We start from the raw sequence: 20,356 nt of genomic DNA, 5'->3' as shown, positions 1-20,356 counted from the left end.
ATTATTATTAGAAAATAGTAATGTTCATGTTTATTAATACTATTATAACTAATATTAATGTTATATCATATATAAATTTATTTATAATACTATCTTAATTATCTTTAAACCTAATGGTCATTTGGTAAACTAGGTCTCCTTTAATATTTAAATTAATGATTTATATTAATTAACTAATAAATATATATTCAATAATCTGTTATTCCAATTATTAAAGTTAATTATGTCATTAGGTAAATATAATATTACTTATAAGGTTTAAAGGGGTTTTTTTAGACATTAGTTAAAGGAATTTCAATTCTAAAGCATAATTAATCAAAATAATGGAACCAAAAAAATCTAATCTAATTATAATATATCCAATAGTATCATAAACGGGATAAGGTTAATACCCTGAAACTCACTAGGACTAATCCGCCAAAAACGAAACTTAAGGAGGGGGAAGACAGAAACCTTAAGACCAAACACAAGGGGAATGAGGAGGCTAGGAAGACAAGGCTGGGACCCAGCAGCTGCTAATCTTCCAGCCATAATCCCTATTAAGATTATTCGGCCTTTTTTCAATCTCCAGGGCCTCTCTAAATTTATTTATTTATAATTTAACATAATAATTTTCTAAAATTTATATCTTATTGTCAAAATTACATAATACAATATAAATATGTAAATTCCTATTTTTAAAATTAAAATAAATATTGCATAATATAAATATGTAAATTCTTATTTTTAAAATTTAAAATAAATATTGCATAATTCATTATTAGATTAATTTTTTAGTAATTAAATTTTCTTTAAATTTATTATTTATTTTTAATTTAAATTAATTTATTTATAATTTAACATAATAATCTTTTCAAATTTACATCTTAATATTTTATTATCCATGTCAAAATTACATAATACAATATATAAGAGATCCATGTCAATTAATTATAATTAATTATAAAGTGTTTTGGGAAAGATTATTCACTTACCACCCTTACTTAATTTATTAGCTATTTTATTTTTATATGTTTAGTTATTTATATTAAGAATGAGTACCATATTTATCCAAGTTATATAATTTTTTAATTTAAATATTTGAAATTTGATATGATTTTATTCTCATATATATATATATATATATATATATATATATATATATATATATATATATATACTAAGATTAAATTAAATAAATTTGTGTGATTTTTAAAAAGCACTGAATTTATATATGCATTCAAAATAAGTCAATTTAAATAACACAAATCAAGATTTTTTTAAGGGCGTTAAATTCATTCATATATATATATATATATATATATATATAATAGTTTAAATAACAGAAATCAAGACAACTCCAAAAATAACACTTAAAACAACTTTTTTTTTAAAAACAATTATCTAAACTCATATTTTAAAAATATTAATTTTCATTTTCCAACTATATAATTAAATTTATTTGTATTATATAACATAAGAAATAAGTTTTATGATACTGCATGCTTCTTTTAAAAATATTCCAAGCTTACTAATGAATTAGGTTCTTTTGAAATATTAACAGTCATTAATTGGCAGGATAGAAAATAGAGAGTTGTGATTCCATGAAAATATGAACTTTGCAAGAAGACTTCAAGAGATTGGTGCTCTCCAGTCACATCTCAAATGTAACTTCTTCCGAGCAACTATCAACAAGGGTTTGTGTACTCAATATGCACAAGGATGGATACCAAGTTTAGGGAAGGATTCTTTATTTTTCTTAGTTCAAAATGATTGCATGTGAGGTTCAGAATTTGAGGCCATTTGTGGCTACATTTATGAGCTTTAATGTCTACCTCGTCTGAAGTATTTACTTGTTTACTTGTCTATTGCATTTATTTAGTTCATATCTGCATTCTCCCTATCCCTCTTTTTCTCTAGGAGAATCAAGGCCCTCATGTTTCTTCGATTTGCTATTGAACATATAAGGTAAGTTTAAATATTTACCCATTTGTTTACAGCTAACATGCCACGATGATACTCTTATTGCCGGAGATTTGGCGGGAAGGAATCTTACAGGACGGTTCAATGGATTAATGAATCTCTAAACAAAATTAGACCCTCTTTTTGTTTATGCAACCTCTAAGTAGTTTTCCAAATGAGAAGTCCTAGAGTAGAACAAATACCAATGACGAATATTAATTGTATATCCATATATAGGAAACACAACTATTATTAATTGTATATCCATATACAGGAAACACGACTAATTTTGTAGTTTGGAAATATATTTGTTGGTGTGTTTGAAAGTACTGTTTATTTACAAGTCTTCTACATGGAAACATGGAACTCTGGTTGGGCCTTTTTAGTGAAAATAATTTGCGTTTGAATATTATATCATGAGATAAAATAGTTGCAACATTTTAATTAAATTTAAATGGTGGTTTTCAATAGTTATATAATTTAAATAATTATATATAAATTTGTACAATTTATGATACATAATAATAAAGATTCATAAAACTAAATTATCATTTTTTACAATATTTCAATTTAAATAATTATATATAAATATGTACAATTTATTATATGTAATAAAACTAAAATATCATCTTTTATAATATCTATATAAAATTAAAATTTTTAATATATATGGTATACATATTTACAAATGTATTCTTCATACTATTTTAGAATTTAAACAAACTATCGGCCTTTTTTGCACTTTCTGGGGCAATTGCTAGTTATTTACCTCTCTTAATTTAGTCTTTTCAATACTCACATTATTGAGAGCAGAGATCAATTTACCTTCAATTTAGTTCCTTTACCTTCAATTTAGTTCCTTCAATACCCACAATACCAACATTATTGGGAAAAGAGATCAATTTACCTTCAATTTAGTCTCTTCAATACCCACGTTATTGGGGATAGAGATAAATTTACTATGTTGTTCTATTAGTTGTCTTGAGTATAATTTAAGCATTTTCCAGAGTTGAATGACAACCTGTAGAGTTACAGCAATCTGACTACTCTTACTTCAACTAGAGTTGAAAATGGAAGTTCATGGAGGAGATGAATTTCCTGCGGTTTTCTATATTATAAATCTAAAAATCGATTGAAATTAGAATGTGTCTCTAAGTTCTAAATTCGGAAGTAAGAACTTTGTAATTTAAACCTTCCTTAATTGATGTTCCTTAGACTTTGTGCAGATTTTCAAAGCTCATTCCAAAGTAGCTAAAAATTCTAATTATTATTTAACGCATGAATGACTTTTATAAATTCAAACGGTTGAAATCTTCTTTTTCTAAGTTTCAATTCAAAAATACTTAATCCAGAAACTAAAGGGAGTTTTGTTTTCTAAATTCAAATATCAATTTTAAAACTCGGAACGAAGTTTATAGTGAAGAAAAGAAAGTTATCTACTTAAAATTCGGATATCTACTGGAATTTGAGTCTGAGAACTCTTATGTTTTTGAAATAATTAATAATGATGTTTTCCAGTTTTTTTTATAAAAGAAGAGTGTACATCTGTTGTAATATATAAATTTTATTCAATTTTTTTTAGATGTGTATAAAATTGAACTTTTATGTTTTTGAAATAATTAATAATGATTTTTTCCAATTTTTTTATAAAAGATAGTGTACATCTATTGTAATATATAAATTTTATTCAATTTTATTTTTTAGTTGTGTATAAAATTGAAATATTTGACTTTTTTTAATAGTAAATTTACTAATATTCTTTAATATAAAACATAATTTCTTGTTTTTAGTATAAGAAGTGAAAAACACATTTATTTATTTTGTAGCGTAGCACAAAGTTCAGGCTTCAAAAAACAATTTTTTCAATTAAAAAAATCAAAATACTATACACAACTAAGAGGAATATTAAGAAAGGCCTTGCATAGAAGCTTGAAACAAAAAAAGGGTAATTACAAAAGGAATATTAGTGAGTAGGAAGACAATGGTTGTAAAATTGCACAAATATGTCATTTATGCATGCAAATGAAAGATATATAGGGTATATTTATTTATTTATTAAAATGAAAATTATTTATGTTTATGAGACTTTATGTAGATTTTCATAGCTTGTTTGAAGGTAGCTAAAAGCAAAAAAGTTATTTACTTAAAATTCTAATATCTATTGCTCTAGAATTAGAATTCTGAAGTTTTTGAAATAATTAGAAATGTATTTTTTTTTTTTGTTTTTTTTTGTTTTATAATAAATAGTATACATTTGTTGTGACATAAATTTTATTATTTTTTAGATATGTGTAAAATCAAATTGAAGTATTTAATATAGAACCAAAAAATCCTTGAAATAGTAAATTTATTAATATTTATTTACCTCTCTCTTAATTTAGTCTCTTCAATAGTCACATTATTGGGAGCAGAGATCAATTTACCTTCAATTTAGTCCCTTCAATACCCACAATACCAACATTAGGAAGAGACCAATTTTCCTTCAATTTAGTCCCTTCAATACCCACATTATTGGGGACAGAGATAAATTTATTTTCCCTCAATTTAGTCTTTTTATTTTCCTTCAATTTAGTCCCTTCAATACCCGTGTTATTGGGGTCATAGATAAATTTATTTTCCCTCAATTTAGTTCTTTCAATAACCATATTATTAGGGTCATAAATCAATTTACTTTCTATCAATTTAGTTGCTTCAATACCCACATTAGGGGAGTATGTAAAATAAATTTTTTTTGCCAGGGTTAATGAAATGGGTGAAAACAAAAATAGTTATGAATTAGTTTGAAATTAATATATATATATATATATATATATATATATATATATATATTAACTTATAAATTTATTTTCCCTCAATTTAGTTCCTTCAATACCCACGTTATTGGGGTCATAAATAAATTTATTTTCCCTCAATTTAGTTCTTTCAATAACCATATTATTAGGGTCATAAATCAATTTACTTTCTATCAATTTAGTTGCTTCAATACCCACATTAGGGGAGTATGTAAAATATTTTTTTTTTTGCCACAGTTAAAGAAATAGGTGAAAAAAATAATAATTATGAATTAGTTTGAAATTATATATATATATAAACTTACAGAGCAAGTTCATTATGAAAACTAAAAACATGTAGTCCAAGAAAAACAACCCTTAACCTTACTTCACTGCAATCTTTTATAACCCTAATGCATAAAACAATAGGACAACAATGTAAGGGAGCGTTGAGAATTGGGTTGCAATCTTTTATAGCCCTAATGCATAAAACAATAGGACAACAATGTAAGGGAGCGTTGAGAATTGGGTTTCATTCCAAGCTCCATTCATGCTGAATCGACCAATGGAAAAATGGTTAGAATCTTCGTTATTAATTTGGTTTCATTCCAAGCTCCATTTATGTAGAATGGACAAATGGTTGGAATCTTCGTTAATTTCTGGTTGGTTTTAAGGAAAGTTGGTTGAATAAAAACCATGTAGTGGGATGAATAGGCTCACCATTTTTTCAGTGGATGAACTCATGGATCAAAGACCTCTGGTTAAATTCTCCAGAGATTAACGCTCGATATGAGGTTGTTTGTTGAATTTAGTTTAATTGTAAATCTTTTTGTTGAATTTAATTTAATTGTAAATCTCACATTAGAGTTAGTTAGATACCTTTAGCCATTGTGTACATACAAGATTTTTTACCCTCTTTTTATGATGGGTTGCTTGGTGAGTTAGTGTAGGTGTAAATATTTCTTGGGAGTTAATTATCTATTTTTAGCCATTGTGTATGTATAGGGTTAATTAGCTACGTTCAACCATTGTGTATGTACATTGTCATTGATTCTAACCTAGTTTGTATATATAATATATATACTGTTTTTTAGAGTTGTTTGGGATGTATATGGGTTTTTTGAAAAATTCCAAGTTAGTCTTTCATCCATTCATTCATGATGTTTAATATAATTTTTCTTTCCAAGTCTTATTGGAAATTTTACTCTTTTTTTAGAGTTGTTTGGGATGTATATGAGTTTTTTGAAAAATTTGAAGTTAGTCTCTCATTCATTCATTCATGATGTTTAATAGAGTTACTCTTTTTTTTAGAGTTGTTTGGGATGTATATGGGTTTTTGGAAAAATTCCAAGTTAGTCTCTCATCCATTCATTCATGATGTTTAATATAATTTGGCTTTCCAAGTCTTACTGGAAATTTTACTCTTTTTTGAGAGTTGTTTGGGATGTATATGGGTTTTTTGAAAAATTCCAAGTTAGTCTCTCATTCATTCATTCATGATGTTTAATATAATTTGGCTTTCCAAGTCTTACTGTAAATTTCTCTCTCCTAAAGACGTTGGTGAAGATAGTAAGTATTGAATGATTAAAGAGGGTTACAATAACCCAATCCACCTGTTGGGGATCATCGATATGAATTCACTACTCTTTATCTGCTGGATGATTTCATAAATATTGGAAATAAGGTTGGTACTCAAAACTTGGTCTCAATATAATGAATTAGACTATAAGCTGTCATGTGACTATTCATGCTTATACATTCATGTGGTACTCAAAACTTGGTCTCAATATAATGAATTAGACTATCAACTGTCATGTGACTATTCATGCTTATACATTCATGAGGGACAACTGCAACAAAATATATCCAAGGCTTGAAAGGCCTATAAAATATTAAACTAAATTAATATTTGCAATGAAAATACATTGCAGGCGACAAAGGAAAAGCTTCTCGAAGCAATGGAAGGACACATATTGGGAGTTGCTGAGCTGGTATGACATTATAGCAAGGAAAAGTTTACAAAGTTCTCTATTGGGTATGCTATGGATATTGTGGAAAAAATTCCCACTTTGGATCCTAGTCAAATATATTGTCACTTCCGTTTAACTACTCATTCTTTTCCTAAATCATCAATAAACACACCATTACTACTTTTGTTGAACTTCATTCCATATTTGATGGTATCTTTTCCATTTTGCACAATGTAGAAGTTTTAATTCAAGCATGAAGAAATCTTTGTGGAGTGTGAATATTTTATTTTGTCTTTATTCTGGTTTATGAAAGATGCATCCATGGAACTTTCGATCATATGTTTTTTTTGTGTTTTTTCCCCTAAAAAATCATTGTTTGGTGTTGGAATGTTCTGATTGGTCTTCTAATTCATAGAGAATAAGTGCAAAGGATTTACTTGATGTTAAATAATTTTGGATAGATCTTGTCCCTTGCATCTAGCAGGTTGGTTTTATTTAAGTATATATGCATTAATTGTTGTTCTGTTAGAATTAAATTTCCATTCAAGTTTAATTCTAGTTTTGGAGGGCTAAATATTTCGCCCCATAATATAGAAAGCAAATATTGATTTTTTGATGCCTTATTTTTTATGTTGCAACTTGCCGAGGTATGATCCATCACATGATTTTCAAACAAAGAGGAAACGACAACAACTGAGGAAACATGTTGAAATGACCAAGAGACAGAAAATTCACAACATCCTCCACAATAAGATGTTAGACTACCTCCTATATAAACTGGTAGACAATGCCATCTTCCACTAAGGCCAGATGTAAATCGACCTCCTTAGTATCCAGTGACACCTAGTAATTATGTGGGAAGACATGGGGGGGCGAATAGAATCCTACCGACCTCGTATTTTGCCCAAGATTTTAGAAAAGAGAAACATTGAAGATGTCCTTATGAGTGTGGGCTCTGGTATGCCTATCTCTACATCAATTCCCGCTATAATTGAATGCACAATTTGATGCATGTATGGATGTACATTAAGTTGGTAGTTTATTTTAGTAAACATGAATTTTGATGGTTGTGATGCAGGAGGTGGTGGTGCTTCTACATTTTTGTAGTTGGTCCTTCTAGTGGTGGTGGTACTCCTACCACTACCACTCTTGCCCTTGCAGTTGAAGAGAAAGAGGTCAATCTTTTGTTATAAAATATATAATTATAATTTTCCTTGAGACTTGGCCTTAGCACTGCTTTGACTACTTTGACTACAAAATTTGGGTAGTGTTGTTGGTAGTTGATTAGGTTAATGTGTTTTTGATACCATTTGTCTGTTCAACAAGAGGAACCCAAAGAGGAGAGTGATTAAATCTTACTGTAACAAAGCCTATCATTACATTAAGAATCTCCATGGTAAAATGGTGATGAATTTTCATGATTAAGAATTTTGTTACTTTTTATATATGTGTGTCTGTGTTTCTTTTTATAATTAATAATAATAATTTAAAATAAAGTTATAATTGAACTTCTCTTCTAATCAAACATAGTCAATTTAATTCATCTTCTAAGCGAGAATAAATGTAGTTGTTAATTTTTTAGATTTTATTATGCAAATTGCTAAATTGCAGATTATTAGCATATCGTTGTGGATATCTTTGTGACATTTGTATTATATCCTATATCATTTGTGACATTTGTATTATATCCTATATCAGCATTTTGTTTGTTCTTCATGATGCAGAAAATTATGCCAATGCTTTTTGTGACATTTGTATTATATCCTCTATTATCATTTTGTTCTTCATGAAATCTGGCCAATGCTAAACGTACTCATCTTCAATTGAAAAATTAATGAATAATCATATTCAAATTGTCAAACACTTTGAATTGTTGTTCTAGTTAAAGCTCAAACAAAAAATTACAAGAAGTCAAATGAAAGGTTTTGAGTTTCAATCCCATGGCGAGCCACTAATGAAAGGTTTTGAGTTTCAATCACATGGCATTGATTTGATATTATGTTGCTTGCATTTTTAAAGAAAGAAATGGAAATAATAGATAATGGTAAATGTTAATCACCTTTTAGTGTAAATAAATATACATAATAGATGAATATATCCTTTAATTTAATGATTATATTTTTCAACAACGTTACTCAAAACCACATAGTAAATAAGTATACATAATAGAGGAATATATGTTTTTTTTATGAGTATTATGTATTATGAGTATTGATTGGCCTATATTGGTCAATTTTAATGGACTACTCTTCCTAGAACTCACCATATACAAAATGCTCACACGAACTCATGGGATATAGATGCAAGTGTCCAATCTATGTATAAAGAATCATTCATAAAGTTGTGATGCAATTTCAAATGTGGAAATATCACCATCATGTTTTTCACATCTTAGAAGATCAAGAGCCAATCTTTGTTACAAGCATTATATTATCTATAAACTTCACATAATGTAAATAATTTAGCTTTATCTTCCACTTTTGCATGCAATTTTCTTTATTAATTCTTATTTTAAATGATCATTTACATGTCAAGATTGTTCCTCAATTTATGCCTTACGGCGTTTCCTTTGCAACATCTGGTGCAAATGCTAGTTATATTTCTTTTAAATATAAAAAATACTTAATATAGTGTAGTTGTTACTGGTCTGCTTATATTTGGGCCCACGCAAACCCAACGTATAGTATAGTTTACCAAATTCCTTTACTTTGATATATCTATTTCTGAACTTGAGTTGAAATCATCTTTTGAATTAAAAAATAAGAGAGCCGTAACTAGAAAGTTGGGTGGCATAGACTAGTCGGCAGGTCGTACTCAATGAAATAAAATCAAAAGGAAAAAGAAGACTTTCTTTGGAGTATAATAAAAAGAAATGGAATCTTTTTTAAAGCGAAATGGAATCATCATACCGAGGAAAGAGACTAAACATGTTACGTGGGGCCCTGTCCGTGGCAACCACGAACTGCCACCGCCACATATTTTCGGCTTTGGCTTCGTTACCCACTAAAAATATGGCATGTTTTTAATAAAATTTATTTTATTAACAATTAAGTAAGTTGCATTTTCATTTTTGGAATTTTATTTTTGGAAAGTTTTTTTTACAAGGAGATGTGTAAGTTTGTCTGTTGATTTGTCTTTTTTCAAAATAAAATTAAATATTATGTTCTAAATAGGAAAATAATGTTGGCTATAATAAAAAAAATGAATAGAAGTTAAAAGGTTTATTTGGTCCTATTAGCTCTGCTACATACTTTGATATTTCAAGGGTCAAATATAGGTCTGGCCGTGTTGGTTATGCTCACAAAGGACTCGCATCAATCATTCTTCTCCTGCTCTGTTCACACTCTCATAACCCCCACTATCTCTGTTCTTTCCTCCAAAACCCGGGATAAACCCTGTTTCTCCAAGCCTTAAGCACAAAGCTTAAGTCCCCGCAAAACCATATTCATGTGACCCCGCACTCCCATAGTCCATCACCACCTTTTGATCGCAGCCGTTGATCGCCGCATCTTGATCTAACGGTCCCCACTGCATTCAATGAACAATCCGCCTATTTATTTCTTCCACCGTCTGATCATCCCCGCCGCGATCGGATGGCATTCGCTCCTCTCGCGTCCACAAGTTAACAACCCGTTAGCTCGTGATGGAAAGCAATTTCATTCCGCCCCCACCGCCACGCGTCATGCGTTGAATGGGATCGCTTCCCCTTGTACCTTTACCGCTCATCATCCAAAGGAGGTGCGATAAATACCGCCCACTGCCTAAACCGCTTGTCCCCCTCGTTAATTCCTGTGCGTATCCTCCGCCCAATGACCATTGGATCTACCCACCAGAGATCCAACAGCTCACGAACGTCTTGCCCCGTTTCCTCCCGATACCTTCCGCCGAGCGATCTCCGCCATCCATTCGTTTGATCCAACGGTCGATGTCCCTCTTCCACCTTGCTCATACACCAGCCATGCAGTCCACTCACCTTGATCATTACATGCACGTGAAGGACGAAGATGACCATCTACCTGTATCTGGCGCAATTCCTCCTCAACAACCGCATTCAAGAAGCAGTATGGCCGAGGAGAAAAAGGACAAAGCTCGAGCAGATAAATGCATTTAACAGTTATGGAACTTCTTCCATACGACACTCCACCGGCCCGAGAAGGACAACAGAGTGCAGGAAAAGATCAAATCCATTCACTACAGCAAGCAACCGCACTCAGAAGCTCCATCAGGCAGTTAAAGTGGTTGGTGGTCAATTATGACCCCTCCATACTTAAAAGGGCCGAGTGCCTTTGTATTCAAACTCTATATATACCCAGAAACAAGATGTAATCAGGGTTGATGGTTGTTGTTCTGATGTAAGGTTCAACTTCTGGAGACTGTAATTGCTTTGATACTTGCAGCGTCTCGTCTTCATTTTCAGCTAATACAAGCTTCTTTTGCTGTTAATTGCTCACTTTCCATTTCTATTATGTTCTAGGCTATGCCTATTATGCAGTTTTCCTGGACTCTTGATGTTAATCATTAGAAGAGTTGTCATCCTGCCTCTGTGTTAAAACCTTGTATGTATCAATGAATGTGTTGTTCAGGTTTCTGTTAACTTAGTGCCAGAGAGCTGTCATCCTATCTGTGCATTAGGGAATAGATTTGCAGACCTCTTTACTGGTTGCAGCCGGCCATCACATGGTCTTGTGTATCTGCTGGTGTGGTCAATATTCTTCATATTCACCTAACCCTTAAACTATGAGTAATTGGTGGTCTAAAGCCTTGTAGTATGGGGGTGTTCATGCATGTCTGGAGTCAAGCAAAGTAGAAGTGGTTATCTGGCTTGAACAAGCATCATTCCTTCCATTCATCCATTTCCAACATCATGTTGAGTTTGTAATGTTCCCGAGCATCTCTGAGATACAACCTAGGAGAGTTTCTTGGGGTGATAACAGAACCTATATATACTCTATTTAGCATTCAAAAATACAATTTAAACATTGAAAAATAACATATTGTATTTTGCACTCTAAAGAAGTTTGCACGTGAAGAAATTTGATCCCTTTCGGCTTCATACTTAAGATGGATCTATATTGGTTTATTTTCCAATCTAATTTGTCTAAAATCTGGCATGAAATTTGACATGGATTCAATGAAATCACAGGTGAACTCTTATGAATCGAAGTACTCTAGTGATTTCTGAGGGTGCTGAATCCATATATGTAATAAAAAAACCAGTTTAAACAACATAAATCAAGATTTAGCCACAAATGTTTTTGCCATATTCTATCCAGAAATCTGATAGAAACTCCAAAAAATCACACTTAAAGGCTACTCCTTAAAAACAAAATAAGCTTTAATCAATTTATCTATTAATTACATAACTGGCACCACAGAGGAGCAACTATAATTTAGTCATTAAATAAGAGAAACTATATTTCAATAACCGCGAATGAATTTGACATTGACATTGCATTGTAGTTAGGTTCTAAAGCATGTCATAAACATATAATACACCATATTTTACCACATGCATTATAATTATAGTTATAACCAACCATAATTCTCGGTTTGCATGAGATGATTCCAACATTTTTCAACGTCCCTCGAGGTGCCTCATGGCATCCCTTAGTTGGGTCATGTGGCAAGCTCACGTTGGTTGCCTAACCACTGCATCAATAGTTAGTCAACCGATCAATGCCACGTGTCAAACTAGATTCATCCACATAGGATGTCGGGTGCCCCGTCAGCCGCCACAAGTCAATCTACCATTGGTCTATGTCAGTTTTATGACCCCTATCAGCGATGCCATGTGTCCTATATGTTGACTTTGACATTGGATTTTTGTCGTTTGGTCAAAATCTTCAAACTGTCATAACTTTGTCATATGAAATTCTTTTGAGGTGTTGTTCACACTATTAGAAAGGTATTGTTGAGCTCTATGACTTGGAACTTTTTCCATCAATGTTTGAGCAATCTTATTTTTGAGGTTTCCCAGAGCTTACTGGATCACTTACCAATCCTGCTCATTTAATGCTTGAGTGACTATTGATTCCTTGATGTTCTTTCAAAAAATTATCCAAGGAGAATTGTGTGGCATAGAGTAGTCTCTGAAAATGTGTCTATTTCTTTCCTTCCATATGGACTGAAGAAGTAAGCTAAGTAGAATGGTCAAGACCCTATTTAGGATTCGATTTTGGAAACCTTGGACTCTCCATCTCTTGATGGTTTTTGATATACTTTTAAGCCTCTATGCAATTTTTTCATACTTGATTCTAGGATTTGCTATAGGTGTTGGGATTAGGGGCATGCATTAAGAAGATGCTCTCAATTTTTTGATTCATGATGGAAAATATTGCAACAAGAAGGACCTGAGAACTTGCGCTTTTGGAGGTTATTGCAAGTTAATATATTTTCTTAGACCAATAGCTATAGAAAGATTGGAACATGGGCCATAATTTCCTTTCCCAAATATTGTTACAGATAACAGGTTTGGGGAAAATTTGGTGACTCACTTCCATGCCATAAGCTTCATAAATGGAGAAAACACCTTTGGGATGTAGCCCCATCTCAATTCGTCCTCATGAGTCGATATGGGGATGCGTCATTGTTAAATTTGTTGCTAGAAATCTATCCACAAAGTGGTGGTGGGCTTAGAAGTCCAAGTTTCCTCGGGAAGCCATATTGCCAATCTTGGCAGTGAGTGGGAGAAGCCCAAAAATCTTTGACTTTGTGTCGACTTAGCTCAATAATGTTGACTCAGAGTGGTTCAACGAGAAAAAAAAAATTGAAAAAAAGAAAAGTGGTTATAGTAGTACCACTTTTGATTTGGGATTGATTTTAAGGTTTTCATTAAAAACATTATGGATTTTTAATATTATGGTTGTAAAACATTATAATTTTAACCCCAAAAAAGGGATGATATTGAAAATACCACCTTTTTAAATGGAGGTAAAAACAATTAAATACAACCTCTAGAAAAGAGAACTTTGAAGGAATATGATAAAGTTGATAACCATGTTTAAACTCGTGATGTAATTTTTAATTAAATACATATTGTTTTGCATTACACATTATGATTAACATAATGGTTAATTGTTTGAAGTGGGAATATATTTGTTGCTCAAATTTCTTGCCCCACTCTATGCCAAAACAAAAAAAAATCTCATTCAAACTACTTCACAATAGTTCTTACACATCCCTTCTTTAAAAAATGTCCATTATTAAATTAGATATACTTAAAATATATATCTCTATTAATTATTTATTATAAAAACACTTTTCTATACCAAAAATTGATCTCATATTAATTAAGAAATACAATCCATAACAACATACAAACTCCAATATACCATAACCCTTATAAAAATAAGAATAGTTAAAAAAAGAGCAATACCTCTCATCAAACATTAACATAATATTTAATCAATTACATTATAAATATCTTTATTTCTTATATAAAAAAATAAAATAAAATAATAATTCCAATCAAAATAGTTACAAAGAAACATTAACATAATATTTAATCAATTACATTATAAATATCTTTATTTCTTATATAAAAAAATTAAATAGAATAATAATTCCAATCAAAATAGTTACAAAGAAAAGAGTGATGCTTCTTATTAATGTTTGATTAATTACATTATAAATGTCTTTATTTCCTCCATAAAAAATCTAAATAGAATAATATTTCCAAATTAATTAAAAGACGTTAACTACAACTATTTAATTAAATATTTTTAATATAACTTTATAATTTACCATGAATATTAATATTTCTTTTAAATATAAAAAATACTTGATAAAATATATTTTAATATAGTGTAGTTGTTAGTGGTCCTACTTATATTTGGGCCCACGCAGACCCAATTTATACTTTAGTTTACCAAAGTCCTTTACTTTGATATATCTATTTCTGAACTTGAGTTGAAATCGTCTTTTGAATTAAAAAATATGAGAGCCGTAACTAGAAAGTTGGGTGGCATAGACTAATCGGCAGGCCGTACTCAATGAAATAAAATCAAAAGCAAAATGAAGACTTTCTTTGGAGTATAATCAAAAGAAATGGAATCGTTTTTAAAGCGGAATGGAATCGTCGTTGCGAGGAAAGAGATGAAACGCGTCACGTGGGGCCCTGTCGGGGCACATTTTCGGCTTTGGCTTCGTTACCCACTAAAAATCTGGCATGGTTTTAATTAAACTTATTTTATTAACAATGAAGTAAGTTTTAAGTTTTATTTTCTGGAATTTTATTTTTTTTCAAGTTTTTTTATAATTCGTAGAAAAATAACGTTGGTTATAATAAAAAATAATAGAAGTTAAAATATTTATTTGGTTTTATATATATTTTATTTAATATTCAAAAATATAATTTAAATAATGAAAAATAACATATTGTATTTTGCACTCTAAAGAAATTTGCACGTGAAAAAGTTTGATCTCTCTCGGCTCATGTTAGATCCATACTCAAGATGGATCTATGCTGGTTTATTTTCCAATCTAATTTGTCTAAAATCTGGTAGGGAATTCGACACGGATTCATTGAAATCACATGTGAACTCTTCTGAATCGAAGTACCCTAGTGATTTTTGAGGGTGTTGAATCCATATATGCAATCAAAAAACCAGTTTAAACAACAGAATTCGAGATTTAGCCACAAATATTTTCGCCATATTCTATCCAGAAATTTGCTAGAAACTCCAAAAAATCACACTTAAAGGCTACTCCTTAAAAACAAATAAGCTTTAATCAATTTATCTATTAATTACATAAATGGTACCAGAGAGGGGCAACTATAATTTAGTCATTAAATAAGAGAAACTATATTTCAATAACCGCGAATGAATTTGACATTGACATTGCATTGCAGTTAGGTTCATTGTCTGGCAAGCATAGAGTGATAGAGGTCTGGTGGTCCTATCTTGAACAAAACTATGAACAAAACAATGTACGATTGAGAGTTGCTCCAAACACTATTTTTTCAGATGAAAAAATACATATTGAGAGATAAAGACACAGAGCATGCCAAACACCTGCTAATATCTTGGAAGCAGTTGGTAGCCCCTTTGAACTTGTGACCTCAACTAAACGAAAATATTATATTGAGGCGATTGATTGTGCATTCCCAATATTTTGTATTACTTTTCTATTATTATGCATTTCATGACATCTTCCTCCAGATCGGGCTCCGCCTCTGCCTCCACTTCCACAACAGATGGCAACAATTGATACCAGTACAATGTCTTCCTCAATCATAGAGGTCCTGGTGTTAAGAACATGTTTGTCAATCATATTTACCATCGCCTCACGATTCATTGATTGTGAGTGTTCCTAGACAGGGAAGAAATGCAGAAAGGAGAAAGCTTAACTGATAAGATACAAGGCACTATTCGAGTCGCCCATGTCCATATTGTTGTTTTCTCCAGCAATTATGTTGATTCAAAGTGGTGTTTGGATGAGTTGTTGTTCATGCTTGACTCGACGTTGGAGAAAAGGGTCGACCATTCTTCCCATATTATTCCATGTCAATGTTAAAGATAGCTAATTACTATCACATGAAGAGTTGGCTAAATTTAGAGAGTCGGTTAACTTAATCAAGTTGAGTCAAGTTGATTCAAGTCAAGTTAATTCATATTTTGAGTAAAGTCGAATTTAGTGTGTGGTTGCAGGTCAAGTTATTTTAAGTGAGTCGCTAGTCGGAAAAGGTTTAAATACCCCTCACAAGGTTCATTGTAATAATCAAGTTTTTGTGTGATTAATAGAAGAGCCACAACTCGTGTTATTGTGTGAATTATTTGTGTTATTTTGTATCTTTCCTCCTCTGCCTTTCCAACAAATTGGTATCAAAACCAAGGAAGGATCACAAGATCTGTGGTGCATGTAGAGTCAATGAGAAGAATGACAAGTGAAGAAGGCCGACAATTTTTATTTTTTAAATTGTATTACAAAATTGTCACGCTGTTAAAGAGTAAAACGTGTGCAATTCGGGTGCGAAATTTACACTTTGTTAGTACAAAAAGTGTGACACTTTATTGCAAACTTAACATTGGACAAAACTCCGAAAATTTGCGCAGTTTTTAAAGGATATGTCACCATTAGTTTTGAAAACTTTTGAAAGGATTTTTTTAAGGTGTGTTATGAGTGGTGCTTTAATATAAAGTCTTTTTAAAAGGTGGCTTTTTTGTTTTGGAAAGAGCTTATTATAAAAGGTTTTTTTTTTTTTATGATTTTTTTTTTTAATAATAAAGAAGGCTTAGCAAAGCTTTAAAAGGGATATTATTATTTGAAGAGAAGGTTTTTTTAAAGACGATTTCATCTAGTTTTCAGTCACAGATTCCTCCATTCACAGGGAAGGATTATGATGTGTGGGTCATTAAAATGGAGACCATGTTGAAGGCACATGATGTTTGGGACTATGTCGCAAATAGATTTCCAAAACCTAAGAATCATGCAGAGGAACGAGCCCTCACTAATCTAGATAAGGAACAATGGAAGAAAGACAAAAAGAAGAATGCAAAAGCGTTGCAACTTATCTAACAGTGAGTGGATCGAGCAGTGTTCCAGAAAATTATGATCACATCTTCAGCAAAAACAACATGGGAGACCTTGGAAACAAGCTATAAAGGTATGACCAAATTCAATATTGTTAAGTTGCAGAATACTAGAAGAGATTTTGAGAGTTTGCAGATGAAGGAGACAAAGACTATTGTAAATCATTTAAAATTTATGTTGATGATATTAAAGATCAAACAGTGGTTGAGAAGGTCCTCAGATCTTTGTCTACCATATTTGACGTTGTGGCAGCAGCCATAGAAGAAGCAAGGATTTGGAAACATTGACAGTTGATGAGATGATGGGATCACTTCTATCCCATGAAGCAAGGATAGATAGAAATAGGATTCCACTTTAGAAACCACTTTCAAAATCCAGATTTCTATTTGAAAAGACCGAGGTCGAGGCAAAGGTAGATCGAGAGGAAAAGTATGAGGTGGAAGATCAAGTGCTCAAAGAGATGGTAGAGAAGAGAATGAACATGAAAGTGGAAGCAACAACAAAAGCTTCAACAATAATCAAAGATGAATGACTTACTTAACATAGTTGAATCCCAAAAAATGATATCTAATATTATGGACTGCGAAAGCCCCTCAATACTTAAGTACAAAAGAGTGAAGGGAGATCTACTTGAATGGTTCATGAGGCACAATACTTGCTAAGGTTTTGAAAATGGGATAGCAAGCTAAGTGGGCTTGATTGTGGAGAAAACTCCATAGATAAGCACACTTGAGCCAAAAGAAATCTGAGATGGGTGACCTCCCAGGAAGTCTTGGTTACTAGGTGCAAGCCCCGAGAGTGATGGTTGACACTATGTGATTCATTTCAGCAGTTTCAATCCTACTTCTTCACCCACGTGAGCATCACCTAATGCAATGAGTGCTAAGTGGATTGTTCAAAAATAACGAGAAATTGGTCAATTACAACTACCTCTCATGGAAATGGTCATAGATGAATGACTTACTTAACACAGTTGAATCCCAAAAAATGATATCTAATAATCAAAGAGTTGACAAATCAAAGGTGAGATGTTATTATTGTAGTAAATTTGGTCATTATGCTCGTGATTGCAGGAAGAGGATAGCTGATCAAGGAAACCAGAGAGCTAATGTCACTATGGAGAATACTAACTCCATGTTCCTAGCTTACCATACCATGCATGAACCTTCTGATAATGTGTGGCTATTAGACAATGGTTGCAACAACCACATGAAAAACAACAAGAATTTGGTTGCAAATTTGGATCAATCTATGAAGACAAAGGTAAAGTTGGGGAATGAAAAGACTATGGATATAGATGGCAAAGGAGTGGTCAACATTATGACCAAGAAGGGGGAGCTGAAGACAATCTTAGAGGTATATTATGTCCCTGGTCGAAAACATAATTTAATAAGTGTTGATCAATTGACATAAAAATGATACAGAGTTATCTTTCAAGGAAAATAGTGTGTTATATATGACAAGCCCCCAAGCAAGCAGCTGATGACAAAGGTGTAGATGATGAGGAACAAACTCTTTCCTCTAATTATGAATTACAGTGATCAGGCCAGTTCGCTTATTGTTGCATGTTCTAATGATTATTGGTTATGGCACTTACAGTTTGGACACTTGCACTTCTCTGGTTTAAGATTGTTGCAATAGAAACAGATCGTTAGAGTGTTACCTCCCATCAAAGAACCTACTAGTACTTATGAGTGTTGGATCTTGGGAAAGCAACACCGTGAAATGTTTCCAAAGGGAGTTGCATATAGAGCAAAACAACCTCTTGAGCCAATGCATACTGAATTGTGTGGACCTATGAGGACATAATCGATTGGTGGAAGTTTCTACTTCCTCACTTTCATTGATGATTATAGCAGAAAGACATGGGTTTACTTCTTGAAGCAGAAGTCTGAAACTTTTGCAAAGTTCAAAAAATTCAAAGCTTTAGCAGAGAACCAAAGTGATTTCCAGATCAAGGTATTCAGGTTAGATTGATGATTACTGCAAACAACATGGAATCATAAGACAATTTACAACTAGATACACACCATAACAAAATGGTGTAGCAGAGAGAAAGAACAGGACAATTATGAACATGTCAAGGAGCATGTTGAAAGGAAGAAACTTATCTAATGAGTATTGGGTAGAAGCAATTGCATGTGTTGTTTATGTGATAAAAAAATATCCTATAAAGAGTGTGATGAAAAGAGTACTAGAAGAAGCATGGTCATGTATGTATTGTAGCGTATCTCATCTCGTAATGTTTTGTTGTGTAGCCTATGCACATGTTCCTAAAGAACTAAAAGGCAAGTTGGATGATAAAAGTGAAAAATGCATATTTACTGGTTATAGTGAGCAGTCAAAAGCTTACAAATTGTATAAACATGTCACCAAGAAGACCATAAGTAACAAAGATGTTGTGTTCAAAGAACAAGAGTCATGGAATGGGAGTATAGAAAAAAAAAATTGATGCACAAGTACCACTACTAGAAGAAGATGATGTAGCAGAAAAGAAGTAGCAAGAATCACAGGTGAAAACACCAAACAAAGTCACGTCGACAAAGACTCCAAGATATTTTGAACAACATGGATCTTCAAACAGCCCAACAGATCGAAATTCTCCTAGCAGTAAATCAGGTGATGAATCAAGTAATGGTAAGAAAAAAGTGATAAGTCTGAAATATATTTATGATGATTTGGGTGTTAGTTCAAATTTTTTATTGTTTTCAATCCAACCTTCTTCATTTGAAGAAGAAATCAGAGATGAAAATTGGGTGCAAGCCATCGCTGAATAAATTGAAGCTATTGAAAAGAATGATACATGGGATTTGGTTGATTTGCCAATGAACAAATGTCTCATTGGTTTGAAATGGGTATACAAGACAGAGTTGAATGAGAAAGGTGAAATTGACATATTTAAAGAATGAAGGATTCTCACAGCAACTGGGAATAGATTTCGGAGAAACGTTTTCTTAGGTAGCCAGATTGGATACTGTAAGAACTGTAGTCTTAGCCACAAAAACTCAGAATAAATGGAAATTATATCAGATGGATGTGAAATCAAACTTCTTGAATGGAATTCTAGAAAAAGAAATTTATGTATAGCAGCCTCCAGGATATGAAGTTGAAGGATTAGAAGATAAAGTTTACAAGTTGTAG

The sequence above is a fragment of the Pinus tabuliformis genome, chromosome 1_1 (assembly GCF_031772625.1).
Source record: "Pinus tabuliformis cultivar Carrire ecotype Pingquan chromosome 1_1, CPIR1, whole genome shotgun sequence".
Classification (NCBI taxonomy): domain Eukaryota; kingdom Viridiplantae; phylum Streptophyta; class Pinopsida; order Pinales; family Pinaceae; genus Pinus; species Pinus tabuliformis.
This window is presented reverse-complemented; position numbering follows the sequence as displayed.